This window comes from Lotus japonicus, chromosome 6 (genome assembly GCF_012489685.1).
Source record: "Lotus japonicus ecotype B-129 chromosome 6, LjGifu_v1.2".
Classification (NCBI taxonomy): domain Eukaryota; kingdom Viridiplantae; phylum Streptophyta; class Magnoliopsida; order Fabales; family Fabaceae; genus Lotus; species Lotus japonicus.
In genome coordinates this window covers 50503932-50513008 of record NC_080046.1, presented here as the reverse complement: position 1 = coordinate 50513008, position 9077 = coordinate 50503932, and the positions used below count along the sequence as shown (strand labels likewise).

At 37.0% G+C, this 9077-nt stretch overlaps 1 pseudogene; it reads right to left on the bottom strand.

Moving 5' to 3' along the window:
- Window positions 1-5534: 5534 nt before the first annotated feature.
- On the bottom strand, window positions 5535-9024 carry LOC130726596 (receptor-like protein EIX2; annotated as a pseudogene).
- Window positions 9025-9077: the final 53 nt, after the last annotated feature.

Below are 9077 nucleotides of genomic sequence, written 5' to 3'. Positions count from 1 at the left end.
TTTTCTTTCGTTTTAAGCGTTTCACACTTAGTGAGTGTGAATTGCAAGTGGTTTATATTTTTATTTTATTTTTGGACATGTAATGTTGCTAGTAGCAACATCTATATGCATCAAGCCAATGAGTCATTATAATTCTCTCCATTGCATTTGGTTGATAGTCAGAAACCTAATATCTTTCGTCTAAGAACTTTTTATGTGAGCTATGTGTTCTTCGTTGTCCATGAGACAACACTTAGATGAGATTAAAAGAAAGCCAAGACTATGCTATGAATTTGAACTATTGACATAAGGTATTGTATATCTTACTTATCGTTATTTCTCGGCATCAGGGGGAGAAAAAAATAAGCAGCTCTGAAAATTTGTGTAGAATGAATGTATATACTTGCACACAATAATGTGAACCTAAAGTTAAAAAAAATGCATTCTCTGACCTAAAAGAGTTTTCTAAATTCCTTTATGCTGCAAATGTCCTTCTCTATTGAAATTTTATTAGGCTAAGAAATGCCTAAACTTGGTTCCAAAGATAAATCTTAGAGAAGGAAGATAGTCTTGTTATGAGGAAAATTATCATGAAAAAGGGTAGAGATTACGAAAAATGTTTAAACCTCCTAGAGATGTTCAGGTACCTGTGATTATTGATACAAAGAGATCTCAATCGATTATATCTCTACAAGTTGAAACAAGGAACCAAGAACTGGAAAAATTATCGACAAATGAAGTAGCGCTCAATGTTATAAGTGCGAGAATATTGAGCTCATATAAAAGGGTGTGGTTGGCCAACATATGAAGAAAGAATTCATTTGAAAAGATATAAGGTTCTTTAGACTTGAAGTCTGTACCCTAAAGGAGTAAAAAGATATTCCATAGTTGTTTGGTTATGAATTGGTCATTGATTGACAAAATGGGACATGTTTTGTGTTCACCGCCACCATTACCCTCTGTCACTTTCACACCCACATCTACCTTCATCACCATCACCATCGATCGCATTGCCACACCACCCTCCATCATCACTTGCACCTCCATCACCGTCGTGCTTCCGCTACTACTCTGACTACGTACCGTCCACAACCGCCATAAAGAAAATCCAAGGAAAATTTGAGTTCTGGTGCAAAATGATGATTTGAGAAGGGTGTGATGTTGACCGTTAGTTAAGGATGCTGAGCACAAGTGAAGATGAAGATTCTGGAGAGGGTTGGCGTTGAGCGCCAGAGGCGATTAGAAACCCCTCTTTTGAATAAATCTCGGTGTTGAGCGCCCATAAAGGGGCGTTGAGCACTTAGAAAGTATTTCATATAAAACTCAGTTTTTACGTGAAAATAGACCATAACGCACTTCTTATAAAAAAAACTCAAGAGAAACAAAGAGAAAACGAAAGATTGTGTTTTGGGACAATCCATCAGGCTAGAGATACGTCGAGGATGATAAAGATCTTCATCTTCTTCTTCTTAGTTCTCTTGTAAGCTTGATAACATCCATGTCTATGGATATAGCAAACTTTTCTTTATTGGGACTTGTTAAAGCCTTTTAGTTTTGATGTACTTACTCTAATAACTATATATAAATTTTAGTTTCTATGGACGGTTTCAAAGATCTTACCTTGTGCCTAATGCTTGTTTTAGATTGATCACAAAAAACATGATTTTGGATTTGTTAGTATGGTGAGAACTAGCTATTTGAATCCGGCTTAGGTAAATATCATCTAATGAAGCTAAGATCCAGAGATATAATTAGATCATTAGTCAAACTAACATATATGTTTAATGCTTCTTGCTTAATTCATCAATCAAGAGATTGATGGTAAATATAGTGGGTCGATAATCTTCTCATTGGGAGACCATGCAGTAAAGATAAAAAATAATGTGATGAAATCAACCATAGAACAAGGTTTATATATAGAGTCATAGAGTGCATGAGAGTCAATCGGTGAATACAAATTCCATCGATCCGTTTTCTCAACTTGTATTTTAGTAAGTTTTATTCTCACTTGTTTTATTTTTTCATGTGTTGTTGCTTATAAACCAAACCAATTTCCAAACAAACTTGAAAGCCATTGCTTAAGTGATTTTACCAAATAACAACTAGCGTTGTATTTCCAATTTCCAGTGGACACAATATAATCATTTACTATACTATAATTGAGTTTAAGAGATTTTAAACTAAAGTGATAAAAATCCTTTCATCAATTCTATAATGTTGCTCCAACTGACACCTTTCCATTGCAAACAATCATTTCCTTCCCAAGAGGAAAGCCTCAATGATGGATCTTTAAAGCTTCCCCTTGAGCTAAAGAAGAGACTGCCTCTCTTCCTCAATGCAAACAACTATGGATAATTTGTTTGCCTCTCTTCCTCAATAAACTTTTTAAAATTTATAAATTAGTCTTTTATATGGTAAAAAACTGAACCAAAAGGTACTATATATATCCTTTAATTTTTAATGGGTACTGAAGCAACGCTCTTTAAATTTGCATATAAGATTTGTGACTTCTCATCATGAACTCTAGCTCAGCTTTTGTTTGGTTTTTCGTTCATTCATCTTAGATTTTGTGGCAGTCTTAAGCTGCCAGTAAAATCTTAGCATAATGATGTATCTTGTGACAGTTTTATGGCAAGTTTGTGAGGTTTTCATAATCCCCGTATTGCTCATGAAATTTCACCACACAAATTTAGCTATGACATTTGTGATAGTGGCAATTAATGTAAATGTCAATAATAACATTTGACGTATTTGTAAACTGTCACAATTTGGCAAAATGAATGTCATTAAACACATTTTTGAAATTCAACAGTTTTTTAATTAGAAGAATCAAGAGCGGCAAATATTGAACTCTAGACCATTTGGTTGTAGAAAGTAGAAACTAATATTAGTCTTTCGTCCACATTTCGTTAAAAAACTAATATTTTTGTTGACATGACATTTTTTAATTAATTTTTTTTTAAAAATTAATTGAAAAATGTTTAATTTGTTGCACTTTAAGTCCCATGGTATTAGCCAGCCACTACACACTCGCACTCAACCTTCACTGCTACTCCTCCTTCCTCACCCACCACTACTCCTCATCATCTTCCCCTAAGGAAATTAACCCGAACCTAGAAAATGAACAAACATAGAAACATGGATATCTTACCACATGAACATTGAACTAACCCACTAATTCAACTGAACTAACCACTAATTCTCAATAACCGAGTAATTCAACTGAACTAACCATGAATGCTCAATAACCCACTGTTAAGCCAAAATTAGAAGCATTACAATTATCGACACCATGGTACAAAAAAATGGTTTCTCGACAGAAGGGGTTGGGCGAAGCCGGCAACTCAGCACACGATGTCCCCCAAAGACAAGTTAGTAAAAAGCCATAACTCGACACACTCAGAAGATGAAGAAATCTCGATCATCTCAATGGAAGAAGCAGTTACCGAACAATAAGCAACTGCAAGCACGTGCGTACACCCACGACGCCACGAATAGCAACGGTTGCCCACGACTCAGAACCATCCACGTGGCAATAGAGTCACGTGCGCGAAGACCATCGGCTAAACGTGGGGATGGCGCCAAAATTCAAAACCCACGAAGCCATCGTGCATCCAAAGAAAACCGCCAAGAACATGGGCAGAAAGAACAATATAAATAGAGGAAGCAGCAGCAGAAGAGGGGGTTCCCAACTGAAAAACTCTGAAAATTCACTAAAAGCTCTAAACGTCCGCATCAATGAGACTTCGAGAGCAGAACGTGATGATGGAGGAGTATGTTGCAGAACCAACGCTTTAATTTCCTTGCATTTCAGTTCGTTAATTTCCAGTTTTTATGTGTAGCTTGTTTTGTCGAAATTTGCTTTCATGTTATTTTGGTTTGCTTGACTATTTTGTAATCGACTCATATTCAATAAAATCCAGTTTCGTTTGAAGTTGTTTATTGTTGTCGAAAACACATCCGTCCACACACTACACTTTGGCAAAACGTTTTCTCAAAAGGACCCTGAAATCTAAACTTCCTTTAGTCGAACTAAGAGGATATTTGTTTACCAAAAATCCGTGTAAACACCCACTAATTCATATGAAGTATGAACTAACCACAAACTCAACAACCCGCTAATTCAACTGAACTAACCACATATTCTTAATACAATCGCATTAGCAGTAGCACCGCCAAGCCCTAATCTGGCACCACTTAACCTAAATCATGCAACCATCATGAGATCCTCTGGCCACCGTTGACTCTTCTCGCTTGATCCCACTCTTCTTGCTCAATCCTTATCTCTCACGTTCTCTGGTCTTTAGATTCCACATCGAACACACTAGATTCTACCTTTGCAACATGCAACCATCAAACCACCATTCTCTCCCACCGCTCTCTTCCTTATCCTTTGCACAATTTTCAACCTCTTATCCTTATTATGGCTCCGTAGGTGGTCAAGAGATGCTAGATCCAGGATTTGATGAAGAGAACGCTTCACAAAGAAATTGGGGACATAAATCTAAATTCAAAACCCTAGATCTAAACAGATCAATCCAATGATAAAGCGGAGGAGGAGAACCATATCAATCCAACGATTGTCGTCGAGAAGGGAAGACCTCCATGAAGGGGACAAGCACGGATTCGACCAATATTATTAAAGAGTGTCACGTGATAAAAAATATTAGAAATTGGACGGAAATGAGACGGGCGACTAAAATTGCTAACAGAAGTAAAAGTGGGGTGAAAAGTGTAATTCTTTTACTTTAGGGACCAAAATTACCCAGAGGGTATAAGTGAGGGATAAAAATGCAATTAAACTTTTTTTAACAAGATAAATGCAATTAAAGGAGATGAAGGTGGGTTATTCAAAAAAAATGAATGGGAGGTTGGCCGGATAAAAAAGAAAAAGTGAAATTAATTAGTGGAGAAGTAGGAATTGAATCACTTTGAATATTAACCTTTTGGGTTTCAATCGTGGATAGGGATTTAGAAAATAGGAAAGAGTAGTTAGATATTTCAAAAGTATGAATTATGGAGGTGTGGTATTTGAATTCAAAGGTGTGGTCGAGTAGGATAAAATATTATCAACAAACTGAATACACGACGGGGTATTGTAAGTGGCAGAGTGACCTTACTACCACGATCCACTGTGATTCAGTCCTTGTCGCTTCGATTCGTCCCTTAAAAAAAGATAAATGAGTTTTAGAAAAAATGGTGATAAATGTAATTTTCGTTAACACAAGAGGTGTGATTTTTGTTATTTTATTTTATTAATTATATATGTGTAAAATATTTATTTTTATCACGTGGTGTGCCACATAAGTTTTGACTTTTCACTTAGACAATGTCACCGGAGACAAGCCTCCCGGTAAGGAAAATCCCATCATTTCCATAAAAGCTTACTTTGGGTAAGATGATGCAGCACGATGGTCGGGTGGTCAAGGAAACAATTATGTGGATTGCGGTTGTGGAGTTTGTTTCCTTTTTCCTTCAACTTTCTTTCTCAGTATATTAATGGAATAACGACATACAATTTAAAATGTTGTTAGTTAAAGCAGGATTCAAATCACTGATTAATAGTAGATAGCATGGAAATGAAAAATTTACAAGTAGCATTACAAGCTTTCACTTAGAAGTGAAGCAACTTATGAGTAAAGCATCCAAAATACATATACAACACAACTATGTGTCATTCATAAACAAAATTTTCTTTAACCTTGCTAATGCAATTGCAATCCTCACATCTATCATTTGCATTGCCTCATCAATGTATCCAAAGTAAGCTTGCCTCCAATTCTTCTTCAATACTAAACCTCCAACAACTGCCCAAAACCCAGTAGCAAATCCAATTGCCACCACAAAGTAAAACCACAATTTCTCTGACCTGCCCTGCTTATCATCTTCATCTTTGCCACCATCGCCTCTTTCGCTGTCACCGGTAGCACAAGGATTGGGCAGTGGTTCCCCACAGAGGAATTGGTTACCAGCATATATAAATGGATCACCAACGCTTTGAATCTGATTTCCTTGTGGAATTGTCCCAGAGAGGTTGTTGTGAGACATATTTAAGTGACTTAGAAAAGTTAAACTGGACATGCTGTTTGGAATTTCCCCAAAGAGTTGGTTATAAGAGAGGTCAAAAGATTCTAGTGACTTCATGTCCCCAATTCTTGTAGGAAATTTTCCTGACAGGTGATTGTGTGACAGGTTAAGGCCTTGCAATGCAACAAGAAAAGTAATTCCTTCAGGAATTGGTCCACTCAAAATGTTGTTTGACAAGTCCATGTTGACTACCAGTTTTAGATTTCTGGTATAATGAAGTTCTCTACCTTTTATGATCTGGCTAACATCTTGATCATACCATTCAAAGTACCTAGGCTGTCCAGGAGCCTGGGCAGGTGGAGGTTTCTTTCCTGAAATCATTCCTGTGAGGTTTACAATGCAGTGAGGAATTGTGCCCATCAACTTGTTGTTGGAAAGGTCCAATATTTGCAGTGTAGAAAGTTGGCACAATTGTGATGGAATGTTTCTGTGGAACTTGTTTTTCCGTAGCCTGAGAATTTGGACGGAGGAAAAAATGTCCCCAGCCCATGAAGGTATAATTCCTGACATTTGATTATCTCCAAGATCTAAAATTAATAGTTGCTTTAAATTTCTCAGAAATGATGGGAATTCCCCCTGGAGGTTGTTATTGTTCAAATGCAACCATGCCAAAGTGGAAAGGTTACCAAATGAGCTTGGAATGACACCGGATAATTTGTTAGAAGACAAATTTATCCCATTCAATACTTGAGTAGACCGCCAACAGTTGGGAATTTTTCCAGAAAATTTGTTGTGTGAAAGGTCCAGAATGTACAAGGAGTTTATTTTGCACAATGAATTTGGAATGGACTCATTTATAAGGTTGCCTCCAAGAAGAAATTGAGAAATATTGGGCAATCTGTGAGCAACATTTTGGGGAAGTGAACCAGTGATGTGATTATTTGTGAGGTTCAGGTAGGTTAGTTGCTTAGGAAATCTTATTTCAGAAATCTTGCCTTCCAAACTGTTGAGAGACATGTCTAAGTTGCGCAAGTTCAGAAGTTGACCTAGACTATGGGGAATGTTCCCATGTAAATTATTTTCAGCAAGATAGAGGGTTTGCAAACCTGAGAGTTTACCTATTTTTGGAGGGATTGTACCATTCAGAAAGTTTGCTGAAAGGTCAAGGTTTTCTAGGCTTACTAGTTGCCCTACATTCCTGGGAATGACTCCACTAAACTGATTATATGAAAGAATCAAAGTTTGTATACTGACAAGTTGTCCAATACAATTAGGAAGAGGCCCGTTCAAATTATTATTGTTAAGAAGCAAATAGTTTAGATGGACAAATTTTGCTATAATACAAGGAAGAACCCCGATCAACTGATTACTAGAAATATCCAAGTGAATTAGATTTTTCAGTAGTCCAAGAGAGTCTGGAATAGATCCATTCAAACGATTGTCAGCAAGGATTAGATATGTCAAGTTTGACAGTTTTCCAAAAGAAGGTGGAATAGGACCATGGAATAAAGTTGACTGAAGATTGAGGATTATCAAATTTTCAAGTTGCCCCAACCATGTTGGCAAGCGATCATTGAATTTATTGTAACTCAAATTCAGTTCCTCTAAACCATACCTAATGCATCTAGATTGTAAATTTCCAACGAGGGCATCTCCTTGAATCTTGTTTCCTGAAAGATCTAGAGATTGAAGCTGACAAACCTTTCCTAGAAATGAGGTAAGAGAACCTTCAACATGATTTACATGATTCCATGAAAGATTGAGGTACAGAAGACCCACTAAGCCTCCTAACCACAAGGGAACATAATCAAAATTGTTTTGGGAAAGGTCAAGTATCGTCAAAGAAGTCAGATTTTCAAGAGCAGATGGAAGTCAGCCTTGAAGAGTATTACTTCCAAGGTACAGACTGTCAAGTTTAGCAAACTTACCCATCCATAATGGAACTGAACTGAGGTTGTTGTTAGAAAGGTCAATAACTTCAATGGAAGTCATCATTCTTAGAGTATCCAGATGTGAAACTTCAAGTTCATTCTCTGCGAGACTGATGATTTGAATTCCAGAAAGATTGGTGGAGCTAACAAGCTGGCCATGACTGAGCGCCTTGTTGAGACTGCAATTCATCAACTCTATATTTAACAAAGAAGGGAGCATATTAAGTACCTGGAGAAAATTGTGTGTCTTCCCAAGATTCACATCACTCATGTAAAGGTACTGAAGTGATGAGAGTTTTGAAAGCCAATATATGTCATCAGAATGTAACAATGAATTGAAACTGAGATCAAGATTGAGCAATTTAGTGAGGTTTCCAAGATTGTTGGGAATTTTTCCTCTCAGATGTGCATCAGAGAGAGAAAGGAATTACAACTGCTTCATGGAATCGATGAACGTCGGTATATGGCTAGCACTGAAGTTGTTTCCACTCAAGTCCAAATAACTGAGATATTTGAACTGCATCAGAGAAGGATGAACATGTTGAGCTTCAAGCTTATGTTTAGAGAAGTAACAATTTAGTGGAGGATCTTCTTGGCCCCTCAGTGGGTAGCAAGGATTCCTGAGGTCAAGCTTGACAACATGTCCTGTAATGTTGCTACAACCAATACCTTTCCATTGGCAACAGTCATTTCCTTCCCAAGAAGAAAGCCTAAATGATGGATCTTTAAAGCTTCCTTTGAGCTCAAGAAGAGCTTGCCTCTCTTCCTCAATGCAAACAAATGGTGGATGGCCACAGTAACATAATGCTGAGAATGCACTGAAAAGGAGGACAACAAGAAAAGCAAAGCTTGTGTAATTTCTTCCCATATTGGAGGGAAGTTTCTGAAGCATAACAGCAAACACAAGATAAATAGTTATCAATAGTTATTGAAAAACAAGAGTTGTTTGTCAGACTATGAATTGCTTATTAAATTTATAAGGCCAAGTTTATTTCATTGTTACCATGCATTTCCTTGAATCTTCTTCCACTAGCGTTTAGTCCACCACGACAAACACAACAAAAGCAAAAGGCAAGTTCGTGTATTCCGTTTTCTGTTTGCTTTGGAAAAATATACACCCCAAGGAACTTTAACATGGAT